This window comes from Kogia breviceps, chromosome 1, assembly GCF_026419965.1.
Source record: "Kogia breviceps isolate mKogBre1 chromosome 1, mKogBre1 haplotype 1, whole genome shotgun sequence".
NCBI classification, from domain to species: domain Eukaryota; kingdom Metazoa; phylum Chordata; class Mammalia; order Artiodactyla; family Physeteridae; genus Kogia; species Kogia breviceps.
This window is the reverse complement of record NC_081310.1, coordinates 38887686-38911019: the sequence shown is the minus strand read 5'-3', so window position 1 is coordinate 38911019 and position 23334 is coordinate 38887686.

Here is a 23334-nt window from a genome sequence, read left to right as displayed (position 1 = left end):
TATTTATTTGAGAGAAATGACAACATATTCCATACAAAGATGTGTATATGAATATTCATAGCTTCATTATTCTTAATGGCCAAACACTGGAAACAACTCAAATATCCATCAGTTGGTGAATGGTTAAACAATTGTGGTATATCCATACTATAGAATACCACTCAGCAATAAAAAAAAAAATTAGCATATGGAACAGTATTGGATGAATTTCAAGGACATTAGACTGAGTGAAATAAGTCAAACATAGAAGACAAAACACTGCATATTGTATGATTTTAGTACAGTGAGACAAAGTAGATCAGTGGTTGCTTGAGGGTGGGGAGAAGGGATCAACTATAAAGATGACACAAGGAAGCTTTTAAAGTGAGAGAACTACTGTATATCTTAACAGTGGTGGTAGTTACAGGCTTTCATATCATTACCAAATCTTATCAAACTGCACACTTAAGGGTGATGAATATTTTTGTATGTAATACCTTAGTTTAAAAAAAAGACATTTTTAAAGTGATTGAGCAAGAGCTTGGCCACAGCAAATCTGGTTTGACTCATTAGCAGTGGGCCATGGGAAATCTGTTTACCCTCTCAAAGCTCAGTTTCCAATTCTATAAAATGGGGATAAGAGCATCTTAGAGTTACTGCAATGAATACATGGGATAATTAATAAACCTGCCATCAAGTTAATGTTCAATACGCATCAGTCCTGATGATAAAGGGAGGCCAGCAGGAGAGGAAGAAAGCATATCTCAGGCTGTGTGAGCAGCAGGTGCAGAGGCATAGAGGCTGGTGAGCAGGACAGCAAGTTATTCAGTCTGGGGGAGTAGAGACAGAAGGGCACTCGGGAAATGAGGATACAGCAGCCAGGGCACAGGCCTTTGAGGGCCTCTCTCTGCCACATTACCGAGATAGGATTTTATTTGGAAGGAGAGTTATTCAAGTGGTGGTATATGCAGTGCTTAATTGAGTCTGGGAGCCAGACTTGACTTGAACCCTGGTTTTGTCACCAGCTGTGAAACTTTGGAAAGTTCCTTAAGTTCTTAGTAGTTTTCTCACCTGTAAAAAGGAAATAATAACAGTATCTACTTCACTGAGGGTTAAATGAGTGATGTGGTTTCCACAGTCCCTGGCACATCTAAGCACTTGATCAATGTGATTAAACTTGTATTTTCTTGTGTGGAAAGTTGTTTTGTAGACAACTGGCAGCAAGGAGACCCTTGTGTAAATGGTTTTGTTATATAAGTGAGAATTGAAGGTGATATGAGCTAGGGAAGTGATAATAAAGACAGGAAACGAGACAGGCTGGAGGTACACCCAGAGGTAGAATCCACACAACTCTGGGACTGATTGGATAGTCACGAGAGCAAGAAAGGAATCAAGGGTAACACTCACTGTAGTTTCTGGTCTGGTGGGTGGTGCCATTAGTCCAGATCTGGGAGACAGCAGACCTCCAGTTTCCACACCAACTCTTCCCAGAAGGAGATTATTGTACTTGCTCATGAATCAACCATGTTTCCCCACTCTACCTCCAAAGTACCCCCAACAAATGCTTATTACATTGGATTGTTGATCAGCAAGGTAAGAGGAGTATCAGTAAGTCTAGAATGGTCAGTGGTGACTCTTGGATACTGGGAAAAGGAAATAGTCACCTTTAAGACATAAATTGAATGGACTGACTTCATGATGAAAGTGAGTTTATATAATCTTATTGTATCTTCTCTGTATTCCCCTTTGTGAGTCCAAGAAACACTGAAACACAAACTAGATGAAAAATACCCCTAGAAAAAAGAAAGGGAATCTTACTATAACACAAAGTGAAACCCACAAGTCTGCTTCTTACTTGGAAGACAAGAAAACAATAGAGAAGACCCTGCTCCTTCTGGCCAAGTGTGGCTGCACAAAGCATCACAGCAAACACATGCCATTCAAATGCACTGTGGCTTCCTGTGGAGGAATTGACTCATATATTATGTAAATGTATAATGTATAATATTACATAGTGTGTCTATTACATTATATTAGTTGCTTGCTTGGCTAAGTTTACTGATATATTTACTTTTCCTTCATGTACTGATTACCTTGTAAATAATTCAGAAGGTTAGTTTTTAAAAAATATGCCCTTGAAAATAAGGTTGTCACTTATAGCCCGTATAATGTATATGGCAAGAAATATACTATACTCTATTGAGACAGACAATTTAACCTATAACAACTAGGATGCAGGTAATTTAGGGTGGCCAACGTGTAGGACATGTAGAGTGGGAGGCAGAGGAGAGTGAGACCAGAGAGACTGAAGCAAGACTTTCAATAAAATAATAATAATAATTATGGCAAACATTGGTTGAACAGTTGTTTTAGTCCAGGCACTATTCTCAGTATTTCACATATATTAGAATATTTATTTTTACAGATTTGGAAATTGAGGCACAGAGAGCATACCTTGCTCAACTTTGAAACTTTCCCCAAATTCCTCCAAAATGGATTTATTGAACAAAAAGAAAAGGAAAAAAAGAAATGGTGAAGGAAAGTGACATTTTCTGTGGGGTGGGAAAGCTGCTTTATCAGGCTTCTGGAATCCTGCTCAATGGTACTCCTCGTTAACCAGACTGAATTGTTTGCTCTCTCCTGAAAGTGGACTGGTCAGGGAGCTTTGAGTCAGGATTGAGTCATAGCTGTGCTATGTTCTCCAACCAGAAAACAAACCTTGTTTTTGAAGTCACCAAGGAAATGTTTGAATAAACTAAATGTACTTCTGTAGTTATATGTCATCTCTGATTCATGATCTTTGTATGATTCACTTGTAAATGGTTATTCTGTTTGTAGCAGAGTTGGTACACTGGATATTCTTTACACTCAAATTGGTCTTGTGCTGTCTTTCCCAGTCTGTCCTGGCACCACTCTTTGAATATCTTCTTAAGAAACAATAAAACATTTACTAATTATTCCAAAGCCGAGCAAACCAGTTCACCAGACCTCAGTGCAAGAGGAAAAAGGAAGAGAATCAAGTGAAAGACTGTTTTTCTTCTGATTATTGATATAAAAGCTGTGGTTTTGTACAAATACTACCTCTGTTTATTTGAATTCCTTCCAAAAACCAAAAAGTCCAACCAGGGACAGAGAAAACCCAGTGAAGAAAGATCAAAGTTATTCCTGTTAAGGTTTTTGTTTTTGATTTTCCTAGACCCAAGAACATTACCCAAGGATGTTAATGATAATGTTTTAAATAAAGAGATTGAGCAGCTTTGTCTAAATGTCGACTAGACCATCAGACTAAAAGATGCACTTTTAGTGATCATAGAATCACAGCATCACATGTTAGAAGAAACCTCAGAGAGTCCCTGGTGCATCACTTGTGTGTTAAGAGAGACAGAAGCCAAGGAAACAGCAGTGACCTGTCAAGGTCACAGAGCTTAACTGCTGAATCAGTTTCCATACTCTTATGTATTGAATGTCTGCGATTAAATGTGATAGTGGGGTAGAGATTTGCAAACAATAAAAGCTGAGGTGTAAGATATCTTTTATTTTTTAATAGCACTTTCATATATCATTTTCTCATTAGAAATTTATCAGAGCTGGGGACACCATTGAGCCTTTGAGGGATTTAGAAATCAGGGAAACCCTTGTTATATTTGAATATGCAATGGTTTTATATGTACTGGCTTAGGAAGTCAAGTTTAAGTGTTTGAAAGTTTGTAGGTTGAATTTCATGATTGTTTTCTTCAGGGCTGTCATTTCTACACACTTCTTTCATGTTCTGCTCCTCATCTGCCCACTTCACAGAGTCACTGCCCTTCTCATGAAGCATCAAGCCTAGAAATGGCCTGGTATCTAGTTAGGAAGAAATGTTGGGGAAAGTGGACCCTCTAGAAATCACTTCCAGGACCCAATGCCAGTTTGGAGTGTACTTTTTTTGAAGAAGAAGATAACTTCTCTGAGTTTAGATGACCATGTAAAAGATGATTATGTTAATCCTCCTCAAGGGAATCGATTTTAATTATTTTCTTTCAGACGATGAGCCAATTGTCCCACCATCATTGATCGAACACTTTATGCTTTACTTTTATCATATGATTATATCACAGGAAGTGAGAAAGGCTTTCAATACGATTTCTTTCATTTCTCAATCCTGTAACTGTTGTACACAGTTTTAATTCTTATAGCTTTATGGACAAGGCCCCTTAATTACCTGAATGGGCAAGCAGAGACAGAATTTGTTGCCCTGAGAGACCTGTGGGCATTTGCCCCTTGGCACTGATCTGTGGTGTACAAGGACCCCCAAAGAATCACTGGGATGCTTTGTTGCTCTGGTTTGACCATGGCTAATGGATTTTTTTTCCAGACCTCCCCACAGAGAGTAAGTTAATCACAATGGAGGCTTGACCTACCTTTTAAAATGCTAAAACCACAGGTCAACATTAACATTCATTTCTCATTGGAAATAAACATGGCAACCGCCATCACACCACACACCTACTCCTCTTGGACTGCAAGCCAGAACGTGTTCATTGTAGCAGTTATTTGCACTTTGTCTCAGTTGCCTGCCAAGCCAAATCTATTGGTCTATTTTGGCATGTAAGCTCCATTAAAAATTTATTTTTATTTAGTTGGGAAGTCTAATCTTGTTTGACTGTCTAATTCAGTTTTAGTTTCCTATTTGTCACTTCTCCTTTCATGGTTTTTTGGGGTCATTGCCCTTCTTATTGTCACGGGCAACCACATTGTTGGTCCCACTCACCTTGCAAATCCCCGAGCATAACCCAACAGTTTTCACTTGAAAATACAATAAGGTTGCCAGATATAATACAGGATGCCATGCACTATTTGGGACAAAATTTATAGGGTACCATGCAATATTTGGGATATACTTGTACTAAAAATTATTTGTCATTTATCTGAAATTCAAATTTAACTGGGCATCTGCATTTTCATTTGCTTAATCTTGCCACACTAAAAACAACTATCTCTGTGCTTCCAAGGCATAATAAAGTGCAAATGGGGCCTATATCCAACTCACAACCTGGGCTTCCCTTCACTTCTCTATCTCCAGAAACCAATGTCCTTTTACTGTTAAGAACAATGGTGTGTGTGTGTGTGTGTGTGTGTGTGTGTGCATGCCTGGGGGTTGGGGTGCAACAAGATAAACCCAAACATATTTTATTATTGTTACTCTGTTGATGTGAATAATAAAACTTAATTGAAAAATTGATTTATTTTTCTTCTGACATAAAAGCAAAATGATAAAAAAAAGAACCCCACAAACTCAGGCCTCCCTCCTCTTTGGGGTCTCCTACCCATGGCCTCAGAGCAGCTCTGGTACATCACTGGAACGGCATGCCCTGGAATTCCTTGGACCATGAATGTACTATGGTTACCATACATGTATCATTTCAGTCTTGGAAGTCACAGAGATGCCCTGCTGGCCCCCCAGTCCATGAGTTTAGTCTGAATTTGAAACAGTTTCTTTTTATTCACTCCTGAGATGACCTAGTTCCAGAGAAACTGAGCAACCTTGACACTGATCAGTGGCTATGGAAACATAGGCCAAATTCCTTTGTGGCAAGACTTCTGAGCCTAGCCAATGATCCTCTTGCATTGAGAAATGTTTTCTAATAAATGTTCTCTGTGTCAAGAAGGAACTACTTCTCCCTACAAAACTCTTTTTAAAAAATGAACCAGAATGGCTGAAGGGTGGTTTCATTCACTTTTTGCCTTCTTTCAGAACCTCAAATGGCAAATAACTTATTAAGTGATTAGCATATCTACACAGGTGAGATGTTAATGTAGTGTTACTTTGTTCTCACAGCAGATAACAGGATCCTGGTGGGTAGGGCTGTCCAACAATCTCTCTCAAGTACTTCAAAGTAAAATTTTCAGCCTTCTGTATTCTGAGCTTCCAGATCCTGCTCTTTGAATAAGTGTAAGAAATATTCGCTATAGGTTAACACATCTGTCTCTAGAAACATTACCCATGGAAAAAATGATGCTCCCATTCCTATTCCTTGCCTTTTAGACCCATCACAAATCCAGGTATTTAAGGTCCTAAAGTTAACTAATTCTATCATGGAGAAGGAAATGTAAATAAAGGTTAAATAATCATAAAAGAGAGACCATACGTCCAAGAAGACAGCATGCACCTTGATGGGGGGAATGAGCACATTAAGATAAATCATGTCCACATTGCAAGATGCAGGATGTTCCAGTCTCCTTCCCCATATCCCTGCAGATGTGAAGGACTCTGGGAGTGCTGCTGGCTGAGAGCCCTCAGCTGTCAGCCTTCTCCAGAAATTATCCTTGTCTGCAAAGGGCCATCTTGCCCAAGGTCATGTCCTCTTCCTGGGACACCCTGTATCCAATGACTGTCCTTTGTGGGGGCATAAAGGCTCAGACGCCTTGCCCCAAATCATGACAACTCTGAAGGGACATCCCAGTATTAAAGCTCCCCATGGGGTCAGCTGAGGTTTTGTTGAGACCACAGCACGGTCCAACTTCTCCTTTCAATCATTTCCCACTCTTTTTCCAGGGATGTTAATCCCAAGAACATTCTCTAATAAGTTTCCTGTGTGCTGATCTCCATCTCACAGTTTGTTTCCCAGGGAATCAACCTGTAACTGTTGCTACCAACAATAGTGCAAGAAGCAGATGCTAAGATGGGATTCTGCAGCTGAACCACCTGCTGTCCAGCTGGCAAAGTTGACTTCATAACTGCTGGTAGTTGGGACACAGCTTAGCCCTGGTAAAAGGTCGCAGTGCAATTGTTAAAACTTTGGCCGGTAGTGAAGTTGGATGGCATACCAGTGGAAGGAGATATATTAGTAGGTGAAAAGTATTAGACATTTAAGAAACATGGGGTTGGGCAGGGAGGAAGGAATTAGAACAACAATGGATTCGGATGACTTGCAGGGGGGCAATTGATGCTTTGGAGAATGAAAGGCTGACAGTGATTGTACAGATTACAAGGTAGGTATAAAAGTGAGAGACGGGCTTCCCTGGTGGCGCAGTGGTTGAGAGTCCGCCTGCCGATGTAGGAGACACGGGTTCGTGCCCTGGTCCGGGAGGATCCCACGTGCCGCGGAGCGGCTAAGCCCGTGAGCCATGGCCGCTGGGCCTGCGCGTCCGGAGCCTGTGCTCCGCAACGGGAGAGGCCACAACAGTGAGAGGCCCGCATACCGCAAAAAAAAAAAAAAAAAAAAAGTGAGAGACCTTCTTGGCAGCATGTAAACGAATCTTTAGCTCCTGTAGCCAAAGGGCAGAAAAAACTGAGGATCAGCCCAGGATTTAATTGTAAGAGTAGCAGAGGGTTGAACACTCAGCCTAGGTAGGTTTGCTCTGTCCAGGTCAGGACTCTCATTAGTAAAGAATGGGATCTGAAAATATGAAGTAGAGACAGCAGGGGGATGCACTTGAAAATCCTGATTCCCTGAATGCTCTGAGCCCCCAGAATTGGCTCCCTCATCCATATGAAGAACTAACATCTACCCACATGCTTGAAGACACCGTAGAGGCTATTCCCTTGCATGACAATAGGCACCTTCGTCAGGGTCTGCCCTCACCTGCCCTCTTGAACGTTAGGCCAATAACTAGCATGAAGAGACACCATTCCCCAGCTGAGAAAGTGCTGGACCTGCTAGGGGAGAAAAGGAACTCAACACTGAAGGAGCTGCAGGGCCCGGCTGACATCCATAGGAGGGGGCCCTGCAGTGTACAGAGAGGCTGGGTTCTGAGAGTGCTGAGTCAGAGACTGGGGGATAGGATGGGAGAGTGAGGGCTGTATTGACTATATGTTCTTATTTTCTGTATTCTTGATCCTCTGGCATTTGGGCTCTTGATCCTGAAGAGAGTGCTACTCCCAAGGCTAGCTAATTCCTAGAGAGAACACATGACTCCCCTGCAAGTGGGCTTTTCATATGCACACCAACAAATCCCAAGCCCATATCCCTCAACTGTCTCCTTAAACAGACTCTCACACACCAAGCCAATATTCCCCCTGCTGTAAGTCACCCCACGGCCAGGTACAAGACAACTGTGGACCACTCTTATAGTCCAGAGCCTGGGGGAATTAGTCACACTATCCAATCCTAAACCTATTCAGAGTACCTGTCTCACTTATTCCTTTCCAAGAAAACCCCCAAAAGGCTGTAGGCCATGCTCTCCCCCTCATTCTTTTGATTCATGACCATCCCTCCTCCTTCCCCACATTTCCCTGCATGGGAGATGTGTCTCCTGTGTCTGGATATCTGTGAGTATAAACATCTCCCTTCATAACAACCATTTTCATGTCTGTTGTCTTACTATATCTGTTTAAACAAATTCTCGGTATATTTTTAATATAGGGGTGGAAAATAAAGTTGGACAAGGGAAATTTTATAGATTTGGGAGCATTCTTCTGGGATATAAGATTTAACATTCTGGCCAGCATCCCAGGAGATGGAGCAAATATAGTTCCCAGAAGACTGGAGAAAACAATGGCCCATGTTAAATCAAGTAGATGTGCCAGAACTATTGAAGCAAAAAGTGGAAGAAAAGATCAAAAGGGTCAGAGAAGTGTGCCATAGTATATCTATTCAGTGTAAGGCTGGAAAACCCACCCCAGTGACTACAAGCTATAGGAAGTAGGAGGTGGGTGTCTGGAGGACACTTCACTTACTGAAGTGATAAGGAATGAGCTGAGGAGAGGGACACCAACATCGTTGAAAAGTTCAGTGGTGGCTGTACTCAAAAGGCTAGGGCTGATGTTAGGTGATACCATAAGAGAACCATAGTCCCTGAGATTGCGGTTTCAATGAGAAAGATAAGATCCTGAAATAATAGAGACCAAGTGGTTACACCTAACTGTCAAAAGGAAGGTGGCACAGTGAGTGGCCAGGTCAGTTGGTCAGCTAACGGACCAAGCCTACTTAGAGTTATGGAGATGGTAAACAGAACATGTGTTCCTAAGACACTATAGATGGGCGCCAAGCATGGGCATTATTTACAAGCAAATTAATAAAGGATGGACAGGGGCAGCTGCCATAATTAAAAGTCACAATCCCTTGTCCATTTTCTGGACCTGAGTTAGTTTTCAGACCCATTGATTGAAGAAGAGCTGGACTCTGTCAAGGAAAAACCCTGCAACATCACAATTGTATGTAGTAATGTTTGTCCCAATCTTTCTTCAATGATTTTTGTAGTTATTTTCTTGGATAATGACATTGATCATCCTCAGAGTCAAGAAGCATGATCATGGCATTCCTGTTTGAGTGGAGGCATATTGGGGCCAGGTAAAAAATGGAATTCTGGCCTGAGTCTGGCTTACAGTGAGTCCACTGGGCTCACTGAACCATCTCGTGGTCCTTTCTCCAGAACATGAATATACAGTCATGATGAACATACTTGGTGTTGGCTTCACCCCCACATTGGTTCCTTGGCTTCTGGGATAATAGCTACTATAGTCAAGAAGGAAGAGAGGAAGTCTTTGAAACTCTCCCCTTCTTCCCTGGATTAGCCAAATAGTAAAGCAAAACCAATATTCCATCCTTGAGGAAATAGTGAAAGTCAGAGACAGAGACTTAGGGGTAGGGAATGAAAGATGCCTCATGATCTGGAGAGAAAAATGAGACTCCCATTTGTCTCTTGTTATGATCTTCCAAGTGCATCTGGGACATATGGAATGGATCCTAACAATAGAAGTTCACCTTGGAGAGAACTATGTGGTTATTAAAAAAAATTCATTCAGAATAATCTCCATATTGGCCAATTTTTCCAGGACTGTCCTAAGGAGGGAAGGGATCCTGAAGGACCACACACCCAGCAACCTTTCATGACCAGCCTGGAAGGGAGGTGGCACAACTTGGAAATAAGCATGTTGGAAACACATAGGGAAACAAGTCTTGCTAGGGGCCCGATGACTGTGCCTCTGCAGAATTCCTATGCAAGGCTCAGGGCCAAATGGGTCCACCACGTCCAGGTCAGGCTGCGGTGACCTCCTTGACCGCATCCTTCTGGTTTGTGACGTGTCACAGGTCACCAGCACGTTTCACTCAACAAACTTTGACTAGATATTGAAGATCACTGATTTTCAAACACAGAGGACTGGATTATGTGAGATATTAACAACAAGATTTCCAAGAGAATTATAGCCCTGGAATGGATGAAGTTTCCAAAGGCAGATCAAAGATTCTGGGAGGGCTACGGTGGGAACCTGACTGGAGGCTGGAGAGATGGCTGGAGAAGAAAACCTCCAGTGTCATCGCTCTAAATGCCTTACACCCTAGGGACCATCTTCTTAACAATCATTGTCAAAGCCAGTCATTGTATGAGAGGAGGAAGACAAGGAAAAGAAGGAAAATTAGGGCAGGCTAATAAAGGGACAATGGAAGTTCAAAATATTAAAGGTAAAAAAGTAAATATAAGAAAAATAAAACAAAAACAATAAAATTTATAAAAAATAATAAACAACCCACTAAATTTGAAAGGTAATGAAAACAATAAAGGATAAAATGTCTGAAATTTAAATCAGAAAAATAAAAGGTGAAACCCTTTTATCAGCTAGATTAAAAGATTGAAAACCTGTGGAGATAGATTTTAGCCTGAGAGTGGAAACATGTGTAATGGGCAGAAAGGAATTGCATTTCTCTTTCTTTGGTAGGAATAAAAAGAAAAGAAAATCAGGAAACACAGAGTAGGAGTGAAAAGGCTAAACATGAGTCTAAAGTTAAAAATAAAAATTGAAGGCATGCAGCATATATGGCAACGGGTGATCCTTAAAATGATGCCTGGGTGCCCGGCCCTGGGGGCACAGCACTGGGCCTTGTCAACAGGATGAGCCCCTACTCTCACTCCTACATTTAGCTTGAACAAAGCCTCTCAAGGTTATGGCCAAATTCCAAATCAGTTCCCTCTGGAAATTGATCTCATCCACCCCAAAACAATATTTAAAGCCCTCGAAGAATGCTGAACATGTGAAACGCAAGGCATTGAGAGGAGGGCAGGTTCTCATGTTCCTTCCTACCCAGTCAAGAATGGTAGTCCCCAATCTTTGTGACCCTCGAACAAGATGACAAATGGCGACAGAAACTGTGGAAGGTCAAACATCTTGTCTTATTCTCTCCTGAATATTTCCCCCATGAAAACCTTCAAATAATTTCAAAAGCAGGTTTAAAGAAATTGAAATGATTTACTCTGAAATAATTTCAAGTGTATAGAAAGTTGTGAGAATAGTACACAAAGAATTCTTGAGTCCTCTCTTATCATTATCAGAACCATTTAAGAACAAGTTGTAATCACAACGCCCTGTCACCCCTAAATACTCCAGTGTGTGTTTCTGGATACAACCCTCTTGTGGGTTGAATAGCACTCCCTCCAAATGTAGGCCCAACTGAAACCTCAGAGTATAGTCTTATTTCGAAATAGGGTCTTTGCGGATGTAATTAAGGATCTCAAGATGAGATCACCTGGGTTTAGGGTGGACCCTAAATCCAGTGGACTGATGCCCTTATAACAAGAGGAGAGGACCAAGAGGGACCCAGAGACATACAGAGGAGAAGGCCAAATGAAGATGGAAGCAGAGATTGAAGTGACGCTGCCCCAAACTAGGAAATGTCAGGGATTGCCGGCACCCATCAGAAGCTAGGAGAAATGCATGGGACAGTAACTCCCTCAGTTTCCAGAAGGAACCAACCCTAACTGACTGACATCTCGATTTTGAACTTCTAGGCTCCAGAGAATAGACTTCTGTCATTTTAAGCCACTCACTTGTGGTAATTTGTGATGGCAGCCCTAGGAAACTAACGCAAACCGTCCAAATGAGGAACCAACAATGGCACGACCCTAGCACCCAATCCACAGACCTCCTTCAAATTTTGCCAGCTCTCTTCCCTTTCTGGTCTAGGATCCAGTCAGTCCTGGGACACACAGTACCTTTACTTGCTACATCACTTCAATCTCCTTCAACATGGAATAATTTCTCAGAGTCTTTCTGTCATTAATGTCCTTCAGTTTTAAAGAGTATAGACCTTTTATTCTGTAAGATGACCTTAGACCTGTTTCTTTTTTTTTTTTTTTTTTTTTTTTTTTTGCGGTACGCGGGCCTCTCACTGTTGTGGCCTCTCCCATTGCGGAGCACAGGCTCTGGACGCGCAGGCTCCGGACGCACAGGCTCAGCGGCCATGGCTCACGGGCCCAGCCGCTCCGCGGCATGTGGGATCTTCCCAGACCCAGGCACGAACCCGTGTCCCCTGCATTGGCAGGCGGATTCTCAACCACTGCGCCACCAGGGAAGCCCGACCTGTTTCTATTTGACATTTCCCTTTGGGCAGACCTCGCCATGCATTCTTGGTAGCAACACCACAGACAGGATGCTGAGCTTTTCATATTACAGCGCACGATGTCGCCCTGTCCCACCAATCGTGACATAGATGTTGAATGCTTGGTCATGTTGGCATCGTCCAGATTTCTCCCCCATCAAGTTATTACTTTTCTCTTTTGTAATGGGAAGCATTTTGTGGGGAGATTTTCTGAGATGATACCAACATCCTGGTCCTTCTCAACCTCCACTCCTCAGCTTTAGCATTCATCGTTGACCCCCTTCCTGAATAAATCATCAGCATGATGGTGTCATACGATGGTTTCCTATTTCCACCATTTTTTCTACATTTATCTCTTGGCAGTCTACTATAAGAAAGAGCTTTCACACGCATATCCCATTAACTTATTTATTCATTTATTTTCAATATAGGTTCCTATTTTATTTAACAATTGAAAATAAGATATTATCATATCATTTTGATGTGGAGGTTGTCTCCACAACAAATGTGGAGAGTTAGCCAGTGGGATCTCCTTCAGCTGGCTCCTGTGTCCTTTAAATAGGTCCTAGTCATTCTTTAAGCATCTCCTTACTTTCTGACATAAGAAGATATTCCAGGGGCTTCCCTGGTGGCTCAGTGGTTGAGAGTCCACCTGCCGATGCAGAGGACAGGGGTTCGTGCCCCGGTCTGGGAAGATCCCACATGCAGCGGAGCGGCTGGGCCCCTGAGCCATGGCCGCTGTGCCTGCGCGTCTGGAGCCTGTGCTCCGCAATGGGAGAGGCCACAACAGTGAGAGGTCCGCGTACCACAAAAAAAAAAAGAAGATATTCCAGACTCACCTTGTTTCTGTTCTATCTTTGGAATCAGCCATTCCTGGTTCTTTAAGTAAAGAAGGGTATTTAGAAACCAGTGTTAGATGTTCTATGTGCTCATTGCTACTGGGATGTTATTATTTCTGTCACCTCTCGGCTGATAGAGCTAGAATTTGTTTGTGTATATATACAATCCCCCCCCCACATATATAACTATATCTGTGTGCATCTCTATCTCTATATATCATCTATATCTATGTATATAGATTTATGTTTTATGTTTATATCTATATTTAAAAACAATGAATTTATACTATACTTCCAGTTACAATCCAATACCTCAAGTTCCTTTTCAACCTTCCCTTTTCACTTCCTGTCATCTCTCCAGCCTGGCTCCCATTGTCCTCTCTACACTTACTCACTTGCTCAAGTTACTTATTTGCTCAGTGTAACCCATTCCAAGCTCATCACTGCCTCCATGGGGACCCCTCCCAGCACCACCCCCGTACAGCTCAGCCCTTAGACACTGAGGTCTCTGAGAGAGGAAAGGAGGGAAGAGAACGCTTGAAAGAAGTTTACAAGAAAAACAGGGAAAAGATAACTCTCCTGGAAGCCAGTTGCCAAATGTGAACTTTGATTTTATAGCACATATTTTGCCCTTAATGAAAGGAGGAAGTGAAAGGCATTATGGTTTAGTCAGTCAGAAGAAGAGAGGCCTGAATTTCCCCCCAGCTCCACCATGATATTCACAATTAAGCAAAGCCAAATAGAAAGAGAAAGTGGGCTGGTGTGAGAAGAGAGAGAAGAAAAAAGAAGAAAGAGGCAGAAAGAACTACAGTGGCAGAGATAAGACTTTTCAGAAAGTCCTGGGGGCAACATTCCTTCCCAGGGCCTCCTCCTCACCGTTTGCATTGGGGCCACCCCAAATCTGACTGCTACCCCTCCTGGGCCCAGCCTCTCCTCTTCCCCAACACCTCTCCTCTTGGACCACCAACATTGGGGTCCCCTCCACACAGCCCCTCCCCACAGGCCCTGAGACCCAACCCATTTTCCTTCCCACCGCAGGACTCACACGGCCGTCCTTAGCACTTTGGGACTTCCTCTGCCTATATTCTTGTGTTGTTGGTGGATCTGAAATCAGGCAGCCCTAGAATTTAAAATTCTACTCTGTCCACATTCTAGCTTTCTGTCCTTGGGCAAAGTATTCTCTGAGCATCTATTTCATCACCTTTATAATACCCATGGCAATATAAATCTCATAATGCTGTTTGAGTATTAAGTGAGTAAACTAGCTTTCTCTTTCTCTTTGTACAAATCAAGATGGCTGGTCTTGGGCTGCTTGTAAGTTCCCATTCGTCCAGAAGCAAAAGTCCAGTGCAGTGTTGGCAAAGACTCAGAGAAATGACCTTGTTTGTCTACAGTGAAACACTTTCTTAACAAAGCATTAGATATTAGGAAGGAGACAGAGCTAATGGCAAGAGAAATCTTAGCCATAGTAAACTTCCATGACTCAGTAACCTGAAGAAAATCGATAAGGAATAGAAATTGTTTTGAAAGAAGAGAAACACATTACACAATATTACAAGAATTATATACTGAAGTATGTAATTAAGTGGATTCTGGCAGAAAGAATCTAGTATTCAAAGATTTAAGTCTAGTCTTAATTCCCGAAACAGCTTCAATATAATTCCTAGTATTCTCTATTCATTACTTCCTGGGTTGTGTTATAAATCACAGGGTCATTAGGGGGGAAAAGTTACTGGGAAAACCTGTGCAGGCTCACAGGGCCGGCTCTGGCTGCCACCCTCCCTGCAGCAGCCTCTCTACTCTCTTTGCCCAAGAGACACTTTCTCTTTCCAGTGTCAGGGAGGACTTCTAAAGGAAGTGAAACCAGGAACCTGGAAGGTGTCACTTGAAACAAGAATGAGTCCTCTTCCTTCCTCTGAGCAATGACCACCCTTTATTTTGGAAAAGATGCTGATTTGCAAATCTGTTGTAAGGGGTTGGGGGTGACTCTCCAGCCCATGCTGGGAAGTTTCAGTACTAAAGTAACGCAAGGATCTCCTTATAAATCAGCCTCCACTGTGGGAACGCATGGAGGCCTAGGCCACTCCTAGAGTCTCTAGCATAGCCACCTCCTTGAGGCTTTGTTCTTTTTGGCCTAGTCCAAACAAACAGGTCGATTTCCCAGCAGCACTAAAAAGTCCCTCTGTGACTTCCTGATGTGCAGATTTGGCTTCAGAACTCAGCTCTCAGTAAACTGCTTCTGTAATTGAGGCTGGATGCCTCCAGGTGGCACCAGAGTGCCGCCCTCCTGAACTGAATCTGCCCTGGGATCGAAACGAGAATAGTTTCTCCCCCCACCCTGTTCATTTGAGGAACTACTGCCAAGAATCTTCCCAACGATGAGGTTTCTTCTCTGCTCAAAGCCCATCAGAGGTTTCCTGCTGTCTGCGAATAAAGCCAAACTGTCAGTGGTCTGGGCTTGAGATCAAGTTGAGATTCAGTCTTGTCTGAGCAAGCAGGATGATGGAAGAGGTTGGAGTAGAGGGGAGGAGGCTGTTTAAGTCTGCGGAAAAGAGTTGAAGCCAGAGAAACGGTGAGCATAGAGAGGAATCCCTGATGACCGTCTCTTTGTGTCTTTGCAGAGGGGCACTGCAGGCAGGAGAGGCGGGCCCTGCTTTCACCAGGACTCAGGACTCACTAGGCGGTAATGAAATGCGATGCAGAGTGAGGAGGGGCATGCCACAACAGCTGCAACAGCGCCTTGTAGCAGCCCTCACCAGCCTTCGTGGGCAGCAAATAGTAAAGGGCCAGGACCAAAGAACACGAGGGCACTCTGTGAACATGCAAAGCAAACCCCAAAGAGCCCACAAACACTTGAGAGGATTTTGCAAAGTCAGATAGCCTCTAATTAAGGGTGTCAGGGCAAGAGCCAGTGAAATAGGGTTAGGTCAGTTGCCGGCGTCTTATTAGATCTCCACGCTGAGAGACAGAGTGGCTGTCTTAGTGTTCTAGCTGCTACAGCAAAATAGCACAGACTGGGTGGCTTACAAACAACAGAAACTTATCTCTCACATCTCTGGAGCTGCAAGTCCAAGATTAAAGCACCAGCATGGTTGAGTCTAGTGAGACCCCACTTCCTGGTTCATAGCAGATGCCTTCTCACTGTGTCCTCGTGTGGTAGAAGGGGCGAGGGCCTCTCAGGGGCCTCTTCTGCAAGGACACAAATCCCACTCATGAGGGCTCCATCCTCATGACCTAATTACCTCCCAAAGGCTCCATCTCCTAATACTATCACATTGGGGGTTAGGATTTCAACATGTACATTCTTGGGGGACACAAACATTCAGACCATAGCAGTGGCCATATACTTTATCATCCTGGGTGGTTTTATTACTAAACTAACTCAAGAACCTCCTTATTATAAACCATCCTTTCCTAGATTCTTGTTGTTTTATGACGAGAAGAAACTTTTTTTTTCCTATCACTCTACTCGAATACATTTGATCGGATATTCTTTTCCAGCTCCTGGACAATCTCTTGGGCAGGGCCTATAACTTCTTCAGTCATGAAAGTCCCAAGCTTTCAGGAATTGGAATAGTCTCAGTATTTTTGTATTTTTTAAAGAATCAATTTTATTTATTTATTTATTTTTGGTTGCATTGGGTCTTCATTGCTGCACACGGGCTTTCTCTAGTTGCGGTGAGTGGGGGGTAATCTTCCTTGCGGTGCGCTGGCTTCTCACTGCCGTGGCCTCTCCTGTTGCAGAGCATGGGCTCCAGGCGCGCAGGCTTCAGTAGTTGTGGCATACAGTCTCCATAGTTGTGGCTCACGGGCTCTAGAGAGCAGGCTCAGTAGTTGTGGTGCACGGGCTTAGTTGCTCCGCGGCATGTGAGATCCTCCTGGACCAGGGCTTGAACCCGTGTCCCCTGCATTGGCAGGCGGATTCTTAACCACTGTACCACCAGGGAAGTCCCTAGTCTCAGTGTTGAATGTAAAGTCAGAGCTTTGTCTTCCAGCTGATTCAAAGCTGAGGTCTGACCAGCAGCCGTTGGGAAGCACCGATCTTTCCTTTTGCTCCAGCTCCTTCGCTTGCTCGGCTGCCTCTGGCTTTTCCAGTGTTGGTAGGGGAAGAAATAAAAGCAAACTGACACTTCTGATAGTGAAAGGGTACTACTAAAAATTATGTTGGGGCAACTGGCCTAAGTGCACACTCTCCACCGGATGGGTGCAAAGCCATCCTTCAAGGTCTGTGTGGCTAGGCCCCAGCCTGCTTTTGCAGCCATATTTGCTGTCACTCCCACTTCTGAGAGCAATGTTCCGGTGTTCGAGGCCAAGATACACTACCTCTCCTCTCACCCCTCCAGCTCCCCTAGGCTTCCTTTCTTCCTTGAGAAACTGTGATAAAGTGTGAAGACACAAGATCGGGATGCTGGTGACCTGGGGAACTGAGCCCTAGCTCTGTTTCTTATCTGCTGTGTGATTGTGGGCACACTGCATGTCCTCCCTGAGTCTTGCCTTCTTTACCTATGGAAGGGGAATAATGCCATCTATTCCACAGTGTTGTGAGATTAAGTGATGTAAATTATGTGGACGTGTGATGTGAACTTCACACGACCGTTCAGATGCTAGGATTTTTTTTTCCTTGACATTTCTTTCTGGTCTCATCGGTTTCCAGAGGAAAAGGGAACCATGAAGTTAGTGTGGAGGAGTGGGCGGAATGGTACAAGTATCTGTATTTTTATCTCTCTGGCTCTCCCCAGCATTTATTCCTCATGTCCCCACCAGCTTACATGGGGAGATTTACTTTTGGTGGAATGGAATTGTCCCCAGAGATTTGTCAGTTTTGTTCAGCTTTATCCTACAACAGTGCCTGGTACAGAGTAGGAGCTCAGTACACATTTGTTGAGTGGAGGTAGTTTGTAACGTAACAATAAGAAATATATTGATTGTGCTATTTCTAAGCCCATCGCCTACCTTCTTGTCTCCATTTGAGGGTCACTGCTCTGGGTTGTTCAAAACATATTTGTTGAGCCCAATTCTGTGCCCAGTTCCAATGGCGGATGTGAGGAGGGACAGATACAGAGATGAATGAGAAGACCCTTGACCCTTAAAATCTAAAGTGTAAAAGGGAAGGAAGGAAACAAATGTAAATGAAAATAACCTTTCCCTTTACTTTCTCCAGATGAGAAAGTATTACAAGTGTCTTAGTGCTCAGAAAACACAAAAGTCCATATGTTTCATTGACCAAATTATACACAAAAATGTACATTAAACAAAAAACTTTTTAAAACCCTCTTTTTGAAAATGCTTGATGTTGCCTTTTTATTTTTCCTTTTAAGCTATCTGATAAAGCCTTGCCTGCAACATATTTCTCATTTCGTAACGGTAGACATTCCTAAAAATAACATCAGATACAAGCTTTTTATATTCTTACCCTGGATATTAACTTGCAGTGAAGATCCCTCAAAGTTTAAACAGCCATCTAGCTCAAAATGGGAATTATGAACAACCAATTACACCTGATTGCCAAAAGGGTCCAGGATCCTTGTGATGAATAACTTCTCCTCTCTGACTGTAAAGATTGAATGGATAGAACCTTTCAACTGAAGACAGAAAAGACTTCGTCTGTTAAATGTACACACAAGGGCTTCCCTGGTGGCGCAGTGGTTGAGAGTCCGCCTGCCGATGCAGGGGATGCGGGTTCGTGCCCCGGTCCGGGAAGATCCCACATGCAGCGGAGCGGCTGGGCCCGTGAGCCATGGCCGCCGAGCCTGCACGTCCGGAGCCTGTGCTCCGCAACGGGAGAGGCCACAACAGTGAGAGGTCCACGTAACGCAAAAAAAAAAAAAAAAAAAAAAAAAAAAATGTACACACAAATTCATAATAGGTAAGAAATTAACTGGAAGGAAACAGGACAACTGTGAGCGGGCAAGTTGGCCTTCAGAATAGGGAGATGTGGCAGCTGTGAAGTCCAAAGGGCTGCTAGAGAAACGACTCGAAATCAGTTGAAGAGCTAAGGAGGTAGCAGGGGGTGAGAAGAGAAATATTGACAAATGAGGCAGTTTGGAGACTTTGGGAAGAGACTGATTTGAGAGCCACTGTGGGAGTTGGGGAGGCCAGGGAGTATCGAATCTGGAGAGTCAGGCAGACCCTCGTCTGAGTTTTGTATTCAGCCGAGAGACTGAGCACAGAGGAGAGCTGGTTCAGGAGCCTGGGTCCGAATCCTGACTCTGCTAAGTGCCGGGGAGAGTCACTACAGCATTCTGACCCCAGTGTCCTCAGCTGCTGACTAGAGGATTAGGCTAGACCAGTGGTTCTCAGCCTTGACTATACATTAGAATCTTCTAGGGAGTTTTAAAAATCCACTGCTGCCTGGGCTTCACTCCCCCCCCCCAGACATCCTGAAGTAATTGGGGTAGGGCAGGGTGCAGGCATGGATGTATTTAAACAACTTTATGGAGATACAGTTCATATGCCAAAAAACCCACCCTTTGAAAGTGTACAATTCAGTGGGTTTTAGGATATGTACAGCATTGTATAATCATCACCTCTATCTAATTTTACAGCATTTTTTCACCCCCAAAAGAAACCCATGTGCTTATTAGCAGTCCTTGTTTCCCCCTCCACTAAGCCCTAGGCAACTAGTAATCTACTTTCTGTCTCTAAAGATTTGCCTATTCTGGACATTTCATAAATGGAATCCTATAATACATGGTCCTTTGAGATTGGCTTCTTTCCCTTAGCATAATGTTTTCAAGTTTCATCCATGTTGTAGCATGTGTTAATACTTCATTCCTTTTTATGGGCTAATATACCATATACTAAGCATGGATAGTTTTTAAATTACTTTTTAAAAAATAGACTTTATTTTGGGGGGAAGTTTTAGGTTCACAGCAAAATTGCAATGAACATACAGAGATTTCCCGTTTCCTGCCTGCACACGTGCATAGCCTCCCCCGCCATTAACACTTGCCACCAGGTGATGCATTTGCTGTAACTAAAGGACCTACAGAGGCAAAACATCATAATCACCCAGAGTTCATGTTTCCATTATGGTTCACTCTTGGTGTTGTACATGCTGTGTTTGGACTAATGTGTAATGATGGGTATCCATCATCATAGCATCGTACAAAGTAGTTTCACCCTAAAAATCCTCTGTGCTCCACCTATTCGTACTTACCTCCCCTTGAACTCCTGGCAACACTGATCTTTTTACTGTGTCCATAGTCTTGCCTTTTCCAGAATATCATATGGATAATTTTTTTTTTTTTTTTTTTGTGGTACGCGGGCATCTCACTGTTGTGGCCTCTCCCGTTGCGGAGCACAGGCTCCGGACGCGCAGGCTCAGCGGCCACGGATCACGGGCCCAGCCGCTCTGCGGCATGTGGGATCCTCCTGGACCGGGGCACGAACCCGTGTCCCCTGCATCGGCAGGCGGACTCTCAACCACTGCGCCACCAGGGAAGCCCCATATGTATAATTTTAAAGTTCTACTATGCAACCATGATTAATAACCAGTAGATGATCATTAAGACCCTGCTGGGCTCCATGGTGCTCATGGGTGGGACAGGAGAGCCAACCAGAGCCTCTATCTGGCAAAGCCAGTCTCCAATAGTGCCGTGTCTGTGTCCTGACTTACAGCGAGAAGGCAGCTCCTACCTCCAGTTTGGACCCTGTTTTGCAGTGAGGAAGACTGTTGCGCTCTGGGAGCTGGGCATGTGTGAGTCTGTAGATGAGGAAGAGCACACCAGGGCCAGGCTGAAGACATCCCAGATCAGTGTCTTTGTGACCAGAAGGTCACAGATAAGTCCTGAAAAAAGGTCAGAAAGGTGCTTCTAAATCCTGAAAATGATTTCATGGAGTTTAAGAGGCTCCCCCCGTTGCGTAAAATACAGATGTATTTGTGAAGCCATCCAAATAAATTCACTGGTTGAGCAAACTTGCAGCTGTGCCACGTTCCTCCTCTAGAGCCTTTGTTTGCCCCTTTGGCCTGTTGTCCGTTCAGAAGACCCCAACTGGGTTCTTGCCAGTTACATGGGTTGGCACCAACCCACTGAAATTGCCATTCACTGGGTCAGAAAAGATGGTTGCAGCTGTTCCCATCTTGGTTGGGATCTTTACTGTAACCAGAGGTGTTTCAGCAGCTGTTTAGACCATTAATGGGAAGTGGGTTAATACTTCCGTCCCTGCTTTTTTGAACCTGGGAAGAAACTTACTGCTTTTCAACACTATCACAAAGCAAGATGAAGATGCAAGAATGCACAAAACTCATAAATGCAGCCATGAAGTCACCTCCCATTATTCTAGGGTTACAGAAGGGACCCCTGGTTCCACTACTGCCTCCAGTAACCTGCTCTCCAATCAGTAGCTCTAGTGATCTTTGTAAAATATAAATCAGATAATGTTTCTTCCTCACCTTGGCTTAATAACCCCACAGTGGCTTTCCTGTACTTAGGATGAAATCCAAGACACTTAACCTGGTTGAAAAATCCTGTGGGATCTGGCCCTTTGCACTTGCTTTTCTCTCTCTTTTCCCACCAATTTATACACAATCTGCTGTCTCAGTGTCAATGTCTTTTCCTCAGAAATGCCATCTCTTTCTCCTTTACCCACTGTATAAGTTAAACCCCATTCTTCCTTTTTCTTATGGCATCTTTGCTGGCTTCATACAGCTCCTCACCATTTGTGAGCCTATGTTTCTCATGTTAGTTTAACAACCTTCCCCCCACCAGACTGTAAGCTCCATGTTGGATTTGTGCCCGCTCTGTTCTCCTGTGCAGTGTCTGGCTGTGATTTCATACTCAGAAATACTTGTTAAAGAAGTGATCGAATGCGTTGGTGCATGGAGGGAATCCTGAGATTCCAGAGTCCTGGGGTTGGTTGGGGTGCTATTCAACACTGCGACGGCTCGGTAGAGCTATGGATGTAAGGAAAGGAGGAGCGTGAGGTCCAGGGATGTGTTATTTACCTACAAACAGTGATAGAAACAGGAGGCCAATGGTGAGTGCGTGTTTAGGACCAGGGAACAAAGGGTCAGACACCAAACAACTTGTCAAGAAAACAGATTCATGACACAAGTGCTGCCCTTACAGCCAAGGCAGCTCCGATACAATCAGGTGACAATTTTAACATAAGCAAAGCTGCCTGGCGGTTATAGTTGACATTCCCATTTTATCTGGTTTCCTGGGAGTGGTAGGCAGAATAATGAATGGCTTCCTGAGGACGTCCACTCCCTAGTCCCTGGAACCTGTGAAGATGTTACCTTACACGGCAGAGAGGAATTAAGGTGGCAGATGTGATTAAGGTTATTAATCAGCTGACTTTAAAATAGGGAGATTATTCTGGATTATCTGGGTGGGTCCTTGGAAGTAGAAGAGGGAGGCAGGAGCATTGGTGTCAGAGGGATACAATGTGGGGAGGACTCAACCGGACACTGCTGGCTGTGAAGATGAAGAGGGGTCATGAGGCAAGAAATACAGGAAAAGGCAAGGACATGGATTCTCTCCTAGAGACTCAGAAAAGATTAGCCCGGCCACTGATTGATTTCCATCCAGTGAGACCTGAGTTGGACTTCTAACCAACAGAACTACAAGATAACAGATATGTGTAGTTTAAAGCTGCTAAATTTATGATAATTTGTTACAGTCATTAGAAAACGAATACAAAGACTCACCAGACCTAGTGTGGGTTAAAAATCTCAGCTCATATATAGACAAGTGTTACCGAACCATGTTCGTATTGCCCAGTGCACAGCAAGCCAAAACACAGAGACACCGAGGTTTGCAGCAAAGAGAGGGTTTATTTGCGAGGCAGTCGTGTGAGGAGATGGGAGAACACATCTCAAATTCACCTCCCCAGAGGCAAGGGGCCAGGAGTATTTATGGGACAAGAAATAGAGAAGCAGGGTGGCCTGAGGCATTGGAAGCAAGGGAAAGGTGATTGGATAAAGGTGTGGTAATCATTCTGTGCGGTGTAACTAGGCTTCATACAGGTCTCTGCACATTCACAGGGGCACCAAGTGGACACGCGCACGTGCCCAGTTAAAGCGTCAGTGGTTCTACCCAGTCTCAGCCAGCTCGGCTCCAACCAACTAGACACTGCTGACTCCAAGCTCCTAGAAAACAACATGGGCAAACATCTTATTGTTTGGGCTACATGCTGCTTGGAGGATGTGCAAGTCTTAAAACGACTTTGATTAGTGAAGGCAGGTGAAATTGGATTTGACTAACCATTACCCGGGG